General features: G+C 40.6%; 1 protein-coding gene across 1 annotated transcript in view; it reads left to right on the top strand.

Annotated features, from left to right (window-relative positions):
* Positions 1 to 474: 474 nt before the first annotated feature.
* The window catches only part of cdk17 (cyclin-dependent kinase 17), a 41,029-nt gene continuing 21,432 nt past the window's right edge, over positions 475 to 20,071 (top strand). Inside the window, exon 1 of the mRNA XM_018662728.2 lies at positions 475 to 785. The gene's annotated coding sequence lies outside the window, so the exon portion shown is untranslated. The remainder of the gene's footprint in view (positions 786 to 20,071) is intronic.

The raw sequence follows: 20,071 nt of genomic DNA, 5'->3' as shown, positions 1-20,071 counted from the left end.
TTTCACACACAGTGCTACAAAAAAAAAAAAAAAAAAAAAAAAAAAAAAAGAGTTACAGGAACAGCGGAAAAGAAACTATTCAAATAAAGATACTATTGTTTCGTTTATCTGCATGTCATACCCCTGCGCCCAGTTTCGTCAATTGTCCTACATTTTACTAACATCAGAACGGAACTAAGTTGACTTTCCTATTAAATTATAGCATTGTTATATATCACATAAGTAAATATATCAAAACACGTCCTGGAGAATTTATGTAGCACGCATATTTTTCTTTATATGTCCATAGACATTGACGGGTGAACATTTTCAGTTTCAGTTATTTTGAACACTGTGACCGAAAACCCATAGACTTTATATACCTAAAACTGACGCTTTTATTTTGAAAGTTGTTGTTGAACTCAACATACGGTCGCAGAGAATGGTTTTATTTTGAAACGTCACAGGAAATTTCCTTATACTATGTGGCGCTTGACGGCCAGCTCGCACCCCTCCCGTCTCCTCTGTCGACAGCAGATCCTCCTCCAGCCTCTTTAAACTGCTTTCACCGCCACACAGACGACATTTCGGGGGTTTGGTCTGTAGCTCTCCGTCCTCGAACCCCTCATATCTGCGTGTGTGTTTCTGAGGATATTTCTTTTTCTGTCGGAGCGTTTGGAGCCAAAACCGAACACAGACGGAGCTGTGTTTTAGGCTACTTCAGTGGGCGGATAAAGCGGAGGAGGGCATCCGGGCCTGGCAGCTCCGGAGAGTCGGCTTGAAACGACGGAATTCACCATTTTCAGGTAAATTCGCTCGAATGTCATTTCTGGATAACAACACAGCCTGTCCGATAATGGACTCCGTGACGTTACATTTCGTCCGGCAGTGAAGGACAAGGACTGAACTGTGTTGGTGTGTGAAAATTACAACACAGAGGAAACGGCAGCTGAAGAATAATTCAGCCAGACCCTGTAGCTATATTTCATATTTTACCGCTACCTTCCGTTTTACCCTTTATAATTATGACTGTAATATTCGCGCCTGGCACATATTTCCAACAACAAAGCTCTTCTTTTTCGTTAATACGGGTGCAAATATTTTGGTTTGTTTACATAACGTATGTATTGGCAGTCAGGCTACCCCCCAGCGACGGAACCCTGTGGTAAATTGTAGAAGCATATTATAGAAAAACTACAACTTGTAGGAATATAATTTCAGTGTCAACATGAAATATCATATTTACTAGAACATTACAGAATTATTGGTGTGATTTCTGCGTAAGTATTAACACAAAGATTGCAGGACTGTCATTCAAAATCTCCAGAAATACACGTGATTTTATTTTAAATTTTTAACACCACAGAAACACCTTAAGACCTTATGTCACTATAGTAAAATTATACATGTATAGGTTTCATTCGTATCAATAACCTTTGCCTGCAGCCACTGCTTCGGGCCCACACCAAACTACCTGTTCACATATTATAAATACAGTGAGAGTTTGCTTTATCTAGACCATAGTAAAGTTTTACCACTGGTTATTTGGTTACCTGAAGTTGGAAAAAACATAGCATTTTGACATTACTTTTCTTAATAAAAGTCCATAAACACTTGCTTTTGTGCTAATGGAAGAAACTTTATTTCTGCTTGTGCTGCATCCAACATGTGCGAGAGGGGAAAAAATGCCTCTAGAGAGACTTGAAAGTGTCTGCTAACTAGTTGAAATGCCCACACTTGAAAGGATTTGTGTTCAAAATGACGGTGGCTTTCAAATGCCTTCTGACTTTTGCTAGTTCAGTTGAGATGCCTTTGTGATTTGTGATGTGAGGTGGGAGATAACAGTGACATCCTGCCAGGAAATTACCTCTAGAGGATAGACATAACTGTGTTTTTTTGCAGCCACATCAAGTGTACGGTAAATCCAACACAACACCAATGCACCATCCTGTTGTCACCCTGGAAACTGGGATAATAAGGAAATTGCTGCCAGAAAAATGGCATCTTAACTCCTAAAACATTTGATGATAAGCTGTTAAATTGACCAGTTATCATCCATCTCTGCAGTGAAGTGACAGTGATATTTAGGCTCTTTTCCACTTCCTGTTTGACCTGTATTCCACTGCTCTTCATCTGGAACAACTGGCCACTCAATCGTGTGTGTGTGTATTGACCCATATTCAGATCCAGGCTGTTGGCTGTGAGAGTGATACATCCCCCACAAGACAAAGTAATTACCCTGACAGCCCCCTCCCTATGTCTGTGGGCCGTATAGCAGAGCTTGTATTGATCTGTCTCTGCATTATGTCGCATACGGCAGGAAGATGAGAGCATGCACTGCAAATATGTACACACAGAGACTCATACACACTCACACTTGTTCTTGCTTCTTCTCCTGGGACTGATAGATGAGGATTTCCAGTGAAGAGAGTTGTCTCGTGGCAGAGTTACGTTTCTGGATATGTGATTGGTTTCATTTTGAGAAGTTAAAGTACCTTGTGATGGAACCACAGCGGGCCTCTGTGATTGGCTCAAAATTTCCCATTGGGTTAGAAGAGTGTGAGCAGAGGTTAGGTTGAGAGTTTTAGGTGAAACCAGGTCAAGCTTTCTTGTGCTCTCTGGTAGGTTGATGCTCATTGAAACATTTGTTAATCTGCTGTTAAAACAAGCACTCCTCTTATTTTGTACATTAAAATCAGTCTGCTTGTCATCAAGAGTACTACTCAGCCTGTGAACAGTTGAGTAATTTGCTCTGTTGCTATGGGGGAGCTGTCTGATACAGTAACCCCAGACAGTGTGTCTGAGTTACCGCACACTTGATTTTGAGTCCCCCAACTTTATGGAAGATCAATACAAAATCATTGGAGTTCCCCCTTGAAGTTTGGCTGTTGCTACATAGCCAACAATAGCATTAACAGCTGTTTACTTAACAGTCTTAATGTTTTTACTTGCCAAGAGCTGTCTCCAGCAGTGGAAAGCAATACAATGTTAACTCTTGCTTTTTCTGTCACTTCTTTTCTCCAACTGAGGTTAGCATGCTAACCAGCTATCCCCAGTCCAGCCTGTCTTATCACTTTCCAATAGCATCTGACTGTAGTGTCTAGTCTGCCCTGAGGAAGTAGCACTGCTCAAACGGCATGTTTTAACCTCTTGTATTGTAAACGCAACAATAGCTGAAGCTCTTGGCAAGCGACCATCACCACCACCAGGCAGCAGAGAAAACGTACAAATAGCCCCTTTAAATGTGCATAAGCTGGAAAGACAGAAAAGGAAATCACACTCAGTAGAAAAATCAGTGAAATGCCAGTGATGACAGTATAGTAATGTGAGGCATCTTGGTTGAAATGTTGCTGTTCCATGTTGTTCATGCAGCTGTTTGGCCTGTCTAAGGCTGGGATTCCAGTCAGCATCAAGTGGGCATGTACCAGAGCATGGCGCTTACTGAAATATAATGTTGAATGTTACAGTAAATGTAACTGTATTTTAATGTATGCAACTGCAATATAGTATTAAACTGTGTTAAAACGTATCTGTATTCAGACTGAAAAGGTATTATAATCAGTAGCGAAAAGCATGGTGATATCCCCCCATGCTTTACAGCAGGGCTGACTACACTTACTGATCAGCCTCCAAAATACTGTTGCTATTGACAACCAGGCCAGCAGCTTGCTATCTTCCTCTTTCTCTCTCTCTCTAATTTATATAACCCCAACGTATGCAGTGTTTTATTGATCGGAGCAGCATGTGTCTATACCGTATATATGTGAGTCTATGTGTATTTCTATGTGTGTACCTCTTTGTGTCTTTTTGTATGCTTTTGTGTGTATGTGTGAGCACTTGTGTCTCTTTCAGTGCGTTTATATGATTTTGTCTGTGTGAGTCTGTATGATTCTACATATGTATGGGTGAGTTAACGTTTGCATGAGTGTGTGGTTGACTGTGCTTTAGTGAGTACAGCACTATGTATATATGTAGTGTGTCTGCACTGCCAAGGGGTAGGCATCAACGTAGGTGAACTAGTAATTATTGGGCTTTTTTGGGGTCTGGCTAATTCTAGGTCTTCAGAATGAATACAATTAGTGTGGGCTGGGTGCAGCTTGAACACACACTTGCACACTTTTTTAGCCCTGTGAACTAACACGCACACACATACAGACACACACACACACAGTGATGAGGAAAGTTATGTGAGCCATGCTAAGAATGTGGGGTAGTGTGAGTTCATCCTCTCTCTCTCTCTGTCACACACATGCACTAAGACACACCATTTCCCTAGCTCTAAAAAGCAGAATTTAGGTCACACTGCATCAAACACCTCTGGCAGCTTACTGGTGTGTGTGTGTGTGTCATTTTACAGAAAGATAAAGCCATATTTGTGTATGTGTGTGTGCTGTCACCCTGTATGAATGTGTTTGGGTGTCAGAGGGGATGTTTAGTCTTGTAGGATGACTGTGTGTGTCTGTATGTGTTAGTGGAAAAGTGAATGCAATTTGTCTTTGTTCTCTTTCACTCACGCACACTTCACTTAACTCGCTTTTGTCTCTTGTACATTGTCTCTGCACAGATGCATGCACACACACACGCACACGCTCTGTCTATTATTATTCCTGTATGTTTTGGCATCATGCCCTGTCCAGTTGCCCTCAGGATAAACTGTCCCATCATGCTTTGCCAGGTGTGTGTGTGTGTGTGTGTGTGTGTGTGTGTGTGTGGATGGAGGGTTTTGTTGGTTGAGTGAAACTGTCTGATAATCTGGAGATTAACCAGTGGCATTGTTGGAGCAGCAGCAGACAGGGATTACACACACACACACATACACACGCACACGCGCACACACACACACACACAGAGGTCATACATTAGAATAAACAGATCTGCAGTTTCATTCATGAAGTCACTTCACTTCAGTCTCGTGTGGTGAACACTCACTGTAAACTCAGGTGGTGTCATTTGACAGTGAAGATATAAATAATTACACACACACCCCACACACACACTAGTCAGGATCTGCTAGAAGCACAGATGATGTTTCAGAAGCTTAATGTATTGTTAGTTTTTCTTTTCTGCATCGCTTATAGTCACCTAACCTTAAGTTCACCTGACCCAAACTAACTTTCACTTAAACCTTAATTTAACACAAAATCTTGTTCCTTTAAGAAATGCTGCATAGACAAGAATATTCTCATGCTAGTTTCCATGTTTTCACTCCTGAAACATGGCTGAATGGTTTGAGAAAAATAACTAATTAAGATTTTTTTGACAATAATTACAACAATCACTTATTTCCTCATAAATGCATAAAAACACAAAACCACAGGCCTGTTTGTGATCTGCCTAGCATTGAACAAGATAAGTTTGTATCAGTCATAATCACAATTTAAGTATTAAGTATTTGAGTTACAAAAGCAATTAGCCCTCATTTGATATTGTATCACATTAGTAGCATTAGCAATACTCATGCTTAAAAAAATGCCATTATGTGTATCAGCAACAGCTACATAATGACAACCAAGAAGTGTTAACAACTGACTGACATCTCTGCACTTCTTCAGCTAGCGTTAGCCTCACAGACTAACAGGACAAGCTAGTTTAGAGCCACAAATTCCTAAGGTTCTAATTCAGTGCTCTCAAGGTGATAAGCTTAAGAAAGCGATAAGATGTGCTTAGAGGGTTAAGTGGGAGATTCCAACTACTGTTCACTCTCTGCTGGCTGTCAACAACAGCTGGTAGCTGTAATCTGAAAGTTAAATGATGGAACAGTACCTCAGTAAACTCATCTACAGATTGATAAGTCGTGGTTAATTAAGCTATTGAAACTGTGGCTCTGGTTTGAGAAGTCAGATCACATTTTCAGTGTAAAATCAATTAATTGTTCAGCTCTGTCCAAAAGGCTTTCATAACACAAGATCATAATAGAAGATTGTACTTCCACACAAATACACACACAAATAAGTGGTGCAGTGTTAGTGCCAAGCACAGTCAGCTGTAGTTGACATTCTGCTGTTCAGTACATCCCGTCCTACACAACTCTCACCATCTGCCTACTTCTGTAAAACATTTTTTGCAACTCAGCTCACATAATCATAACAATGAAATTATTCCACTGGCAGTTAAATTTTTCTGATTTATTTCACTCGATTCACAGTCACATTTTGTTTTTAGAAGATTGTGTTTAGCACACTGCTCTTATTGGCACTGAACCTGAGACAGACTCTGTAACTGCCTTCTCTTAACCTAGTCTCTATATAAAAGTGAATTTCCTTTTTAATCTCAAGAAGGAATCTCTAATTATCCTTCTTTCTTCCCGCCGGGTTAATTGTCACCTGCTAGACAGACTTTATCTGCAATTAGTGCCAACAAAGAGCACTGAATGTTCGCAGGAAACAGTCACAAAAATTGGACTATAGACACTCATGAAGAGAGAGAAAATACTCAAGGTCTTGTCACTTATTAATTCAGCCATTTCCAATGAATTCTATCTGAAACGTTTCTGTAATGGCCAGAGTTTCCTAGTAGTCCTCTTGCGTTTTATACTTTATTTCTCAAACTCTTCACTGTATTAGCATCACTAAGCACCTCATTCATCATTATCTGAAAGGTCAAATCAGTGTGAGGTCAGCATTGCCAGGGGCGTTTGCACACACACACTAATAATCTGGTCTAATCAGATTAATGCAGACCCCTGCATGAGTGCTGATAGGTGCCGTGGCTGAACAGATTATGAAACTACACGAACTCATAGAGATTACAATTGTAGACCGACTGACAGGAGGTTTCTCGGAAGCATACCTCAGCCGTGAGCACATGGCACTAAAGGTAGAAACAAGGTAAAAACATCGCTCATCAAAGCTGCAGAGGCAAGAAATAGAAAATGTGTTCCATCAGTGTTTCTTGATTGTCAGCTGCAGGGAGAGAGAAAGACAGTGTTCAAAATAGTTTGAGGCCACAGGGTATGATTTTGAAAATAGCAAAACAGATATGAGATGTGTCCAAATCTGATCGATAGCATCTAAAGCACGAGTTGAATTCAGTGCTCTATATGTAAATTAATTGGAGTTGTGCTCCTGGCTTGTTACACCCCGAAGGATTTCATTAGACATTTTGGGGAATACACTCTTTTTCTTGCTGTCTGTCTGTATATTCTGTATAAAGCTGATAATGCTAACCATCTGCAGCTGGTTAGCATTATCTCCAGCATGAAGGCTGGAGACAGAAACAGGGGAGTTATGTGCCAGACTGTTTCAAAGTAAGGCATCAAAAAAGTGCTCTGGTATAAAATTGACACTAGCATAGAAAAAGTTCAAAGTGTAGGTGCCATCATGAGACTTGAAGGCAAAGCATGAGCTCTCACCCCTGACTTTGGCCTTCTCTGATGCTCGCTTCAAAACTTTAGAGGGGAATATCTCTGCTCTGCTGCCAGGCTGTTTGATGAATCTGGGTCACAGAAGCCTTTGACAGAACCTCTCTACATTAAAATGTATGGAGCATATTTCAACTTAAAAATATTTGAAAAAAGTTACATACTTAGCTTTAAAGATATTGTATGTGATGGACCAGACACACACAGTGTTGAAAATGTAGGTTAGATTAAGCTCTGTGCATCACAGCACCTGAGGGAGGAACAGAGATTTTCTTTGGCCAGAAAATGGCTGATGTAATGAATTTATGGGAAATACTGCATTTTTATCTCAGGCTGGGATGTCCCACCTGCCTTGGCACAAAGACAGAAAAAAGCCCAGGCCACTTTGTCGGATGGGGTGAGCAGAAAACACACACACACATACACACAAAACAAGCCACCTTGGGGAGGCAACACCTGTTCCCAAAGGCCTCGGGGAGAATTGAGATGGAGGCTGTGTTCAGGGGGAGTGGTTGGGGCGTGAGAATGGAAAACCATAAAACAGACAGAAGAGGAGGAGGAGAGGTGATAATAGATGGAGGGAGGTTAAAGTCCCGTCGTTCAGTTGTGTAAGATGACCTGATGTCCTTAGAAATCTCTCTGTGGTTAAGCGTTGCCTTTGTTTTTGTGTTGTTGGGTGTGTTCTCTTGAAGCTGTTGTTACTTTTATGTGGGTACAGAGAGAGGAGGTAACACGTTCAGACTTCTCTGCCTGGGAATGTGAACTAAAACATGAATGAGTTTAGTAGTTTAGCCGTTTCCAATGAGAGCACTGAAATTTGTCAATATTTGGCTCACTAAGCTGCATTTAGTTTTTTTAGTCACAGATAAAATAGGGAAACATTGAACACTTCGCAGCAAATTGTAATGATGGAAATGAGATATGTTTTGCAATAAGTGCATCATTTGTCAGACAGATCATTGCTGTGTCATTATTTATGCACAAACACATGTAAATATCTGTCCAGAAATTTCACAATGCTAAGAACTAACCATCTTAAAGTGAGCTTATTGGTTTTTATTGAAACCCTTTTTTTTACAGCCCTTCTATTTTAGTACTGCTTAATTTGTATGACACTCATTGGGAACACAGATTTATTTATGTATTTATTGTGTGTGTGTGTGCATGTGTGTGTGTGTGTGTATGTGTGTATGTGTGCATACCAGCTCATACAGTTTCCCATCTCTCTCCACTGGAATGTGCCATCTCCAGCTGTGTGTTTGGATTCACCAACCAAACATGCAGACAGGAAAACACATTCTTGTATGTTGTGTTCATCCAGCTGTGTGTGTACGTGTGTGTGCGTGTGTGTGCATGTGCACGTGCGTGCGTGTCGGAAGTTTCTCGTTAACCCTCGTTAGTCTGGTGTGGCTGTAATGAGGCAGACGAGCATTATGTAACAGATGGACCAGAGGAGAATGCAGGTGTTGATTTCACAAACACAATGGGGGGGGGGGCATTGTATACGTGTGCAGGAGCAGCAGCAGATCATTGTGGCTGAAGGAGCTAAGACACACTTACAGCAGGTGTTTTTTTTCCCTAACAAAATAAAAAAGATATAACACTTATTATAATTGTAATAATTCTATAAACCATGAGTTTTATCTCCATAAAAGGATTGTCTGTTTTTTTCATCTGAGAGCCAAATCCCCATCCCAACATTAAATGCACTCAAGTGCAACTATGAGCTTAACAATGGCAGTGTATTTGTGGCTTACTGTTAGACTGTGTAGAGAGCCATACAAAACACAACACAAATGCATTTTAAACGTGCAGTTTTGCATGGCAGCAAGAGGCAACTGACTTGGAGTTGCAGCTCACATGTGCATCTAGGCACTCAGTTAGTGAGAGCAAGTCTTTTGTTTATACAGTGAGAAGCTACAGTGAGATAAACAGGGCCACATGATCAACATTCATGTGTAATAAACCTGCCTGTCTTATGTCATAGAGAGAGACAGATAACAAACGAACAACAAACACAGACAACACAATGACTGTGTATGTTTTGAATCAGGAACAACAGCACTGACTACAGCAGCATTAGATACCGATTTGGCTTTTTCCCCTGATCAACATGAAAGCAACCTGGAGCACTGATCATACAATATACATAAATAATCTCACACTTGTATTGGCTAGTGCTAAATTCCTGCTGCAGATAGCTAACAGTCACATAATATCAACATCAATAAATGTGTAACCTATTTTCTTGTCTGCCCATCTTTGTATTTTAAAGCTAAACGACCATTTTGAAAAACCAAAGCTAACTGGTTGTGAGCAAAATTGTCTATATTACTTACTTAAAATCCCTCGCCCATGTCACTTTTGAAAATGCTTCTAGTTTTGGCAAACTTAAAACCTGTAATGAAGAACTTGCAGAAATAGAAAATGTGTTGGCCACATAGCAGCAGAACAACAAGCACGAAACACAACATTAACATGTTAGGAACCACTAATTTTGTCAGTCTGTCGTGGGTGCCAGACAGGCAGCAGCTTTTTCTGTTCTTGTCAACAAAAAGGTTGATGAGAGCAGTGAGACTGAACCCAAACAGCAAAGTTGCAGGGCATTTTGGTTTTACAAATAGATAAACAACTGTGGGCCAGATGATCAAAACAATAGGCTAACTTCCTTGGTCGAGCTGAGGTTAACTGCAGTGTTGGGTGATAGTTTCCTGTGGGGTCGTTACTATGATACCTTTCATGTAAAGATAGTAATTTAATTCCTTTGTTAATATGAAAATATTGATTAGCGCAACTTTAAAAATCAGTCAGAAAGTTCAGTCCATTTCAGGTTCTCCAGTTCCTGCTACCAGCCGTGCCTCTGTGTGTGCTTGTTTGCTTTCTTTCAGCATTCACACACAAACTTGTATACACACGTTGGCACACAAAATACTGTTAGCCTTGATTGCACTAGACCAGTCTACCTGCTGCTGACTCCACCTCCTACCAAGTGTGTGTGTGTGTGTGTGTGTGCGGATTGATTACAATGACGGTGTGAACAACTGATAAGAGGATCATCTATCCTGCACACAATCTCTGTTTTGTAATTGGAAGATGGATGAAGTGTATTGCCTTTGGCATGACCTCAAGCAACCCCCTCACACAAACACACACGTACACACATATACAGGGTACCTGGTGTGTTTGTTTCTTTCGAACCTCACCCTCTTCTTGCTGCAAACAGATGACACTGGAGTGTCTGGGCGTGCAGTCAAACCTTGGTGTGTGTGTCAGCTCAGCTCCCTGTGTGTTTTTGTGGCCTGTGGGCTTTGTGTTTGTGTTTGTCATATGGCAAAAGAGCGACAGGGTAATGGTGCACCACGTGCTGTGTTTACATTTGTTTGTGTGCGTGTATTCAGCTGGGAGACACTGCAGCCTTTATACCTAAAAATAACAGTTTCCCTCCAGCTCGCCCTTCCTCTCCTCCATCTTTATCTTCGTTCTTTCCATCTCCCCCATTAAACCTCTAGAGCAGTGTTCTTCTCCTTCCTCCTCTTGTTGTTTTCTCCAACAACATGTTTTTCTTTATGTCTGTCCTTGCCTGATCATTTGCTTTATAGTTTTCAATAATAACAATTTAGCATACTGTTTTGATATGATGAGTGATTTACAAATTGGAGCCACCAGCATAATCTAAATGAATATAGCCAGATTTAACAATTTTATGTGATATCCTGAGTTTCCTTTGTTCCGTAAATACAAATTTCCCTTTCAGGGATCAATAAAGTTGGGGATCTAAAAGTTTTTTGCTTCTATGCCATCTATTTCCTGCTGCTTGTCCAAATCAGAGTCTGGGTTGCAGTGGGAACAGACATAACTCAGCACTTCCTGGGGGAAGGTGATACCAGGCAAGATTCTCCTGTTTCTAACCTGGTGCCTCCTCACATTTGTACATGCCCATAGAACCTCTACAAGAATGGATCCTGGGGTTGCCAACTCAACTGGATACTGAGTGACTAAGTGAAGAAGAAGTGGTTAAGTCTCTGGACACCCTATGAAGGACCCATTTTGGCTGCTTCTATCTGTGATCTCATTATTTAGGTAATTTCCCAAGACTGTAGGTGAGGTGTTGAATGTAGATCAGCTGGAGACTTCATCACGAAGTCCAGTACATTCATGTCATACTTACTCTGCCTCCTAAACAAGACCCTGGTGTTCTTTAAACTTGGGGCAGTGGCTCACTTTCAGCCCAATCCACCATTTTCTGAAAAAATACTGCAGCTTCAGACTTTGGTGATCCCAAAATGTTTAATGTAGCACCAACAGAAGGTGACAATTTTTGCTTTTAGTGAAATATCTCAGCAACTGTTGGATGGCTTGCTGTGAAATTTGGGTTTGAGTCTGAGATATCAGGAGTACTTTCTTACACAGTACTGACAGACTTAGTGGCGTAGCATAACAGATTGCAGACCGTTTAGATTTACAGCTGCTAGAAGTTCTTATTTCTCACTTACAGTGATGCTAGTAACCTGCTACCTGATATTGCTCAACCTGAAGCATTACAATAATACGTCAAAATCAGCTGCACAAATGGGCATGTGGATAATTTTGGTTGTCTGTCATTTTGTCACTTAACCAGTAAGTTGACCAATGACTCTCAAACTGTTTCACTTCAGTCTCACTTCTCTTTAAATCTCTCTCATGAAAGCTCCTGAGACTGTTCTCTTTTGTTCCTCTTCTCTTCCTACCTCCCTTTGTCACCCAAAGGCATTCTTTCACTCATGGTCAGTGGTAATTTCCTATTAATATTAACATTGCAGCCTTTTGTGTGCTCACAGACACACACAGGGTTATTTCAGCTCAGCCCTCCGGGTCAGTCATGCTGAAGCTCCTTTTTAGTTTTCTCTCGACCAAAACAAAGGGTCTTTCAGTGGAAAGCGCCCACTGCACTGGGCAGCAGCACTGATGTTCTGTTTGTGTGTGTTCTCATATTCACACAAACACATGCTTGTGACTGTACTCGGTGGGGTTCAGCTGAAATGGGTGCTTGAAGGCTGGTGCCAGTGGTAACATTTTTGAATTTTAACTTTTGCATGTCAACAAAATGAATCCAAATGTTCTTGACAAGGTGAAAAAGCCTCTGAGATAGAATCTAGATGCTCATGTGTTATGGGAAGGTCAGGATGTATTCATTTGGAGGAGAACTGTTCGAAAGCCATTTATAGCACTAAAATATAGGGAGGTGACATAAACTAGATTCACTATGAAATTGTCCAGAAGTTGTTTATTTAAGTAGGTTTCACAGTTGTGGTCGTCATATATCAGATGTAAGGACTCATCCACCCTGTAGGCTTTAGGGAGATGACACCCTTTGGGGCTCCTGGCCTTTGAAGTCTTTGTAGTGGTGTACATCATGTAGGAGAGACAGCGGTGCTTTGATTGTAATGTATACCAGCAATATGAGGGAAACTCCCCGGTGTCTCTGTGTATGCTGCTGTGATCTTTACGTGATGGCAGTGATGTAAGTGGGCCTGAGGCTGTGCAAACATTACACTCACCTCTTAAAACCAGACAGTTGTAAATGAGGAAAAATCAAAAATGAGCACCTGTGCATTCTCAGATTTCAACCTCTAGTTTTTTCAGCTGAGCTGTAGTTTTTCATCTAAGCTGCTTTCATTAGCAGGTTTGCCACTGCTTTATATAAATCTGTGATTTCTATAATGTGGTGTGCATGTGGGAGCTAGCAGGTTGTGAATGTGGGAGAACTCGGTCAATGAGAGGCATTTACAAATAGAGGACACTTGACAACTGAATTTAAACACAATTTGCAAAGAAAACAAAAGCTGTGAAAGCAATTTGTTATTAGATAATAGTGAAGGTGCGGAGGATGTTTGGTGTGGAGCCATGCTGATGATTCAAACAAGGTTTAAAACGCTGACAAAATCCAGCTAATGTTTGCTGCTGCCAAAGGTTTCAGGATGATTCTAGAAATGTTTGTTGTAATGGTTGCCTTCATGACTTTCAAGGATAAGTTCAATAAATCCCACGAAAGGACCAAAACCAACAATGTGCAGTACTTTCTGACTTCGCTATCCTGTCTGTGGCTCTCAGACCCAAGCCAATTCTGTCCTACTAAAGGCATGAATCTGTAAATATGGGTCAAAAACATGTAGGCTACATGGTTTCCTAAAACAGCTGGGCATTGTATTTTTCAGCAAATGTCACTCTATAAGGAGTACAGAGTGTGATATTTTTTAACTACAGACTAATCCGGAATTGCACTATTAAGTATTTTTACTTCAAAAGGATTCAGTTTATGATGACCCAGTATAAACTACAGTGTGTACTGTATGTTCATTGTAATGAAGAAATATGTCACCCAGTGAAATGCTGTGGCTCACTGGCGTGTTTTTTAATGGTTTTTGAAAAACAATGGAGCTCAATGGCACAGAAGAATAAGATGTAGCAGGCTTTTGTAAGGTAGACATTATCTTCCCAGGAGGACTTTATTTTTCCCTAAAAAAGCAATACTTAATCAATTCATTATTGGTTTTAGTCTTTTCATAGACTTTGTTGACACTTACAAAAATATAGCATATCACCAGCTTTATCCTTTAGAATTCTGTCATTGTATTCTGTATTGTATATGTTCACTTTTTTGGGTACTGTCATTTCCAACATCTTGCACATGTAAGGCCGGCTCTGAAAAGTGATTGAGAATCAACAAAGCAATGCTTAGACTCCAGTCAGGCAAATCTTTAACTAGCTGTGATTGAACAAGTGATGGAACACAGACCAGTTTTGGCATTGTTCACATTCATTCCACATTACATGCTGCTTTCAGGTCATATTGAATGAAGCGGAAGCAGAAGAGTGACACAGCATTTTGATGTCTTTTGTGTTTGAGTGCACATGTCTAACATCATTAGAGTCAACCACAGACTAAAGTAGGAACTTCTTGCTTTCTTTGGATATAGCTGACTGCTCAAATGTGAATAGAACTGATATTATTGATGCCGTAGAATGCAGATGTTAGAGGATTTGTTAACATTTTAAAGCAGGTATGTTGACAAAAGCCCTAAATGTGCGACTTTCACAGGAAATTGTGAACAGTTCTCACATATCCTACTTGTAATAACTTTGGGGAGATAGATTAGCGTATTAATTGTTATTAAGCCAGCTGCTTATATATGCAGTATATTACATAGCCTTGGTGTCCATTACGTAGGTTAAAACAACTAGCTCTGCAGCATTAGTCTACAGGCAGATGACAATTTGACAATTTGGACTCAGGTCCCATTTCATTAAGGGTTTTACATTGTCATTACATTGTGGGCACATTATTACAGAGTGTATTTATTCTGTGTAAGTGTGACTTGATAGACAGCATTGCTCCCAGCGTCTGTACATTGTAATAGTTGCTTAATTTTGCATACTCAGCAATTGGTAGTCATCTCATCAAAAATTAGACAATCTAAGGTCAGGGCTAAAAATGACTGGTTTTATCCTTTAACTGATCAGACCCACACATCCCACAGGGCAGTATGACTTAAGCTTTAAAGACCCAACCACAAATAAAACTAAAGTAATGATAAATAGATCTTTTTGACACATGAGCTCATTTTCCCTTCGGGCTCTGTCTGGCTCCTTCATGTCCGCTGTCCAAAAGGCAAGTGATGGTGCTGTGTCTTTTAAAAGTGGTTGTGATTCTCATATGAGAGGATCTATTTTGCGCAACAGTTTTAACAACGTTGTTTTCCTTTTAAGAAGACAGCAGCACCAGCGACTGTTCAGCCTTCCCTCTTTCCACTCGTATTTTGCTCTGATTCTGTCAGTTCTACGAACATTTATAGAACTGACAGAAGTAAGTGTTATTTCGTTTTTTTTTTACATAAGGTGCTGTGTGTTACTTATTTATAGTGGTGTCAGTGTTTCTACATGAGTTTGGGCTCTCAGTCCAAGTCCAAGTTAGAGATATCAATTTCAGAGGTGTGATTCATTTCAGCACTAATATGAAACCAATCTGAAGAACTGAAAAACTTTTCTTCTTGTATAAATGGTATGGATTTAGGGAACAGTTTATCAGTTAGGTTATAATCTTTAAGGTTTTAAAGGTAATACTTTGACATGCTTATTCACTCTCTTGCCCAGAGTTAGATAGTTAGATGGTTAGCTTAGCTTAGTATAAAGACTGGAAAAAGGAGGAGACTGCTTACCAAGACCTCTAAAGCTCATCAACACCTGGTTATATCTGGTTCATTTTATCCTTACATAAACTAAAGTGCCATTCATAGTACAGCAAATTCTGTAGTTTTTCTGTGTTACTTGCAAGAGTCTGCCTTTCCCACATAGTGTTCATGTTGCATAATCACACCCGAGACATTTACAGGAAATGTTTCGTGCATGTACTGGACATAATGCAAAAGACAAAAGTCAGTGCTTCAATTCAGAAGACACCGTTCAACCATGACCTCAGTGCCCGACACTGTTGACAGTTTTATTTTGTCTTCTTTATTATATGAAAGATAATGTGATGCAGTGAATCATGTTGTCTGGTTGCACCATAAATAGATACTTTGCATTAGTTGCTCCTACTTCTCAGTTGCATCTCTTGACAGTGTAACCACACCAGTGTTTGCTGACCACAATGGTTGATACACATCATTTTAAATTAAAGGAGCCCTGTGGAGTTTTCTTGTAAACAAACATTATGTGTTGCCTACCAAAATACATCATGTGTGTCTTTGATACATACAAATGAACAAATGTGTTGAATGCATTTCCTTCCTTGTAAAACATTTACAAAGCTGAATTTTATGCATTGTTTACATCCATGTTTACTAGCTTGTAGTCACCTTTTGCATGTCTCGCACATGTGTTCCTACCACCTATAGATCAGTGAAATAGTGTGAAACCATTGGTAGGAATGCGTAGCGCTACTAGAGTCAAAAACTCCACAGGGAACCTTTAACACCAAAAACTAGAAGTGTTGCCATATTAACCAGGAGTTAAATCTGCTACACACACACACACCACTGATGACCAACTTGATTTAAAGGACACATAGTTGATGAATGCTTGAATTTGGGCCATACACACTCATTTTTGTTTTTTTCAGTCAGGGAACATATACTTTTCACCAGTTGGCAATTATACTTGATCACTGTTGGATTTAGGGGGCTTATAATTTTAGTATTTTCGGTCATTTTACAGTGGAGAGATGACAGTAATCATGGGGAGAGAGTGACATAGGTCCCTGGCCAGACTTTTACCAGATAGGTTGCGGTTCTTGGTCAGCATCTTTAAACTCTGTGTTTCCAAATCTGCCCAGTTAAACAACTAAGACTCAGGAAACTCACACGATGACTAAGCTAAATTAGATTTTGGGAACACAGCTGGATGAGGTTGAATGTAGGGAGCACTTACTTCATGACACTAATTAAATTTTGTAATTACAAAGGGAACACAAACTTAATGGCCAACTGCATTTGGGAAACACTCACACTTCATTGGTCACCTGCAGAGTTAATGCTTTCAATTCCCAAATCTGTCATAAACCCAAAATGCAGCTACTGAAACCAAACTTAGTGTGGAGTTGGACCACCACCACCCTCAGCTAATCTCTCTCTCTCTCTCTCTCTCTCTCTCTCTCTCTCTCTCTCTCTCTCTCTCAGCAGCACTGTACATGCCTGCAGTCACTTGGGTGATTTCATGGCTCTTAACCAAACACAAAGGCTCCATTATGGCAGCGCTCACCGAAATAAACTTGCTTTCTTTCTCCTATTCCTTCTCTCCCTCCTCGTCTTCGTCTTCTTCTTCCTCCTCCCACTCTTCCTCCTCCTCTTCACATTCACACTTTCACCCACATCTCTGAGATCAAATATAAAGCCACATTTTCCGTCTCATTACCTAACTCTGATGTTGGAGTTGGGAATGAAGAGAGGCAGAAAAAAGTAGAGGAGGAGGAAATGAGAAAGGAAAGGAAGACAAGACAATGGGGGTAGGAAAGTGGTGGTGTGTGTATGTGTGAGAGAGATCATTAGCCCAATAATTAGGCCCCGTCGCATGCTGTCTCCCCCCTCGCTTGCCCTTTGAAGTTTCCTCCTTCAAACTACCCACAATGCACTTGGGAGGCATCCAGGGGGGCGCAGAGGAGTGATGAAGTGGGGGTTGTTGGGGAATGTGGGTCAAAATGTGTGTGTAAGAAAATTACTGGAGATGCTGATGTTGAGAGAGAGAGAGAGAGAGAGAGGGAGAGAGAGGGAGAGAATTGGGGGATCAGTTCTCTCTTTATGTTTCTCAGTTGTTGGCAGATTTCTTGTGCTGCTTTTCATGTTGAATTCCCCTCACACACACATCATTCATATGCGCCAGATGCTGTACTCTCAATACACACACACACACACACACTCACACACACACACAGATTCATACACACACTCACTCACATGTCACATGAGTCTCTTTGTTTTGGTTTGCTGCAGAGATAAAACCCGGCTCTGTTACACTCCTCTGTAAGGGAGACAAAGAGCGCTTATCTCACATACAGTGTGTGTGTGTGTGTGTATGGGGGAGCAAATCTGTGAGTGTGTGAGAGTGTTTTCCAATGAAGTCATTTTATACTTGGGATTTTTACAAGCTGGATTTTCAGCATTATTAGATGAAATTTTATGTCTTTTTTCCCATCACTGAACTGTCTGACTTTTTTCTGTGTATGTGTGATTGAGTGTGAGTCTGTGTTTGTGTGTGACTCCATCAGATCTTCATGCTGATAGGGCCACCGGGGCCAGTATGACACACTTCCCCTCCAGAAGTGGGCTAATCACACACAGGTTACAGGAGGGCACTGCACATACGCTTTGTAGACTGGGAGAGCGGAAAATGTTTTAAAAAAATGCTTATTTAAAACAAATTAATAAATGAAGAGAATGGGCGCAACAGAAATGACTCACAGTAGGTCCACATTTAGTCATTAGAGTTTCCATTCAGCTCAGTGGTCAATTTTGAGGCCATAGTTAGTAGTGATTTTAAAATATGCTACATGTAAGTTTTCGGCATCACTGCATAGTCAGGGTTAGCATAAACAGGCTTCACACAAGGTGTTTACTTGCTAGTCTAGAAGAAACGTTGCGAGTCAGTATCAAGTCAAGAGCTGTCTCCAGCAGTAGAAAACAACCACAACATTTTGTTTCTAGTTCTATGACATCTTCTTCTGAAGTTAGCATGCTAACCAGCTAGCCTTTCTTGTCTCGATATACCACTTTGTGATAGTGATTCACAGAAGCATTCGGACTGCCCTCAGTCCAACATGAGAGTCCAGAGGATGTATTCTGGTCTCTTGTCTTGTAATATCACACATCACACATCTTCATCAGCAGCTGGAATTAACCTGTGGAACTCAAACCCTCCCATATTCTGAACACTTCCTATATCCTCTCTGGGTTAGTCATAAGGTTTAAAACTGACAGTTTGTATCAATACTCTAAGTAACTTTGACTTCTCAGCAGCCTAAATGGTTTTCTTGAAATAAATCAGGACAGTAATTAGAAATATATCAGTAAAAATAGAAGCCATAATGTAATCAATCCACAACCACAAACTGCAATTCAAACTGCATTAGTTACTTTCATAATTTTGATTTGCTTTGACCACTGATCCACCACTAATTTAATCTGCATCAGCTCTTTCTTGTCCCTCTGCAAAGAGCCTGATTTTACTTTGAAAAGTCACTAAATTCACTTAGCTGGTAAGACCTTTATTAAACCTCAGAGTGTAAGCTCCTTATAGAGTGGTACTCCACTACAACACCATCACGCTATGTTAAAAAGCCTGTTAAAGATCTCAGTTGAAGCATATGATGGAAAGACTTTTTTAAATGTGTGTTCAGGGTTCTGTGTGGGTATTCAACTGAATTGACTGACTGCTGCAGTTACAAAGTCTTTCCAAGGCAACATGAAGAACCCTCTGAAAAATGATACGCCTACAGTGCAATTAATATTTATGAAATGAAATCTTTTAATTAATAAATTCCTGTTCCAGCACCCTGTTGGGCTTTAATTAGAACCACTGCAGCTGCAGAGGAAATTCAGGTCATGTCCACACACACACACATATGTTGATCTCAGTCACTTTGGGGGACATTACATGCAACCCTAACCTTAATCTAACCTTAACCACTGACCCAAAAATCAGCTTTTTTCAATTTGGGACAGAACTTTTGTCCTCAACTGGACAAGCCGTCTCCACTAAAAATCCAGCCCCAAAAATAGCCTATGACAGAGATACACAAACCTAAAAGTGTTTGTAGTTTCCTTAAATGTGTGTGCTATATTGTACAGAATCCGATGAACAGGTTGTGGTTGTGTGTTGGTGTGAGATTGCGGTCACACGCCCTGTCACTGATTGATGAAGTGATACTCACCACGCAGTGCCATGAATGACAAATTGCTGAAGGGGTATGTGCAAGTGTGTGTGTGTGTGTGTGTGTGTGTGTGTGTGTGAGCAGACAGGCAGATGGTGTCTCACGAGTATGAGGTGAGCTAACGACCTTGAAAGAGAGGGAGATGGAAAAAGAGGAAGAGAGAAAGAAAGAGATGGAGGGAGGGATGGTGACGGCAGGGGTCAGCTTGTTTCGCGCTGAGGGTCAGAAGGGACGGGCGGGGCATTTCTGCTGCTGCTTCCTCACTGCATTTCCTCCACTCTCTCACACACACACACACACTTGCATGGGGCGTTAACACAGGGACACAATGA

Source organism: Lates calcarifer, linkage group LG18, assembly GCF_001640805.2.
Source record: "Lates calcarifer isolate ASB-BC8 linkage group LG18, TLL_Latcal_v3, whole genome shotgun sequence".
Taxonomy (NCBI): domain Eukaryota; kingdom Metazoa; phylum Chordata; class Actinopteri; family Centropomidae; genus Lates; species Lates calcarifer.
The sequence above is the reverse complement of the archived record's forward strand: the minus strand, read 5'-3'. Positions and strand labels throughout refer to the sequence as shown.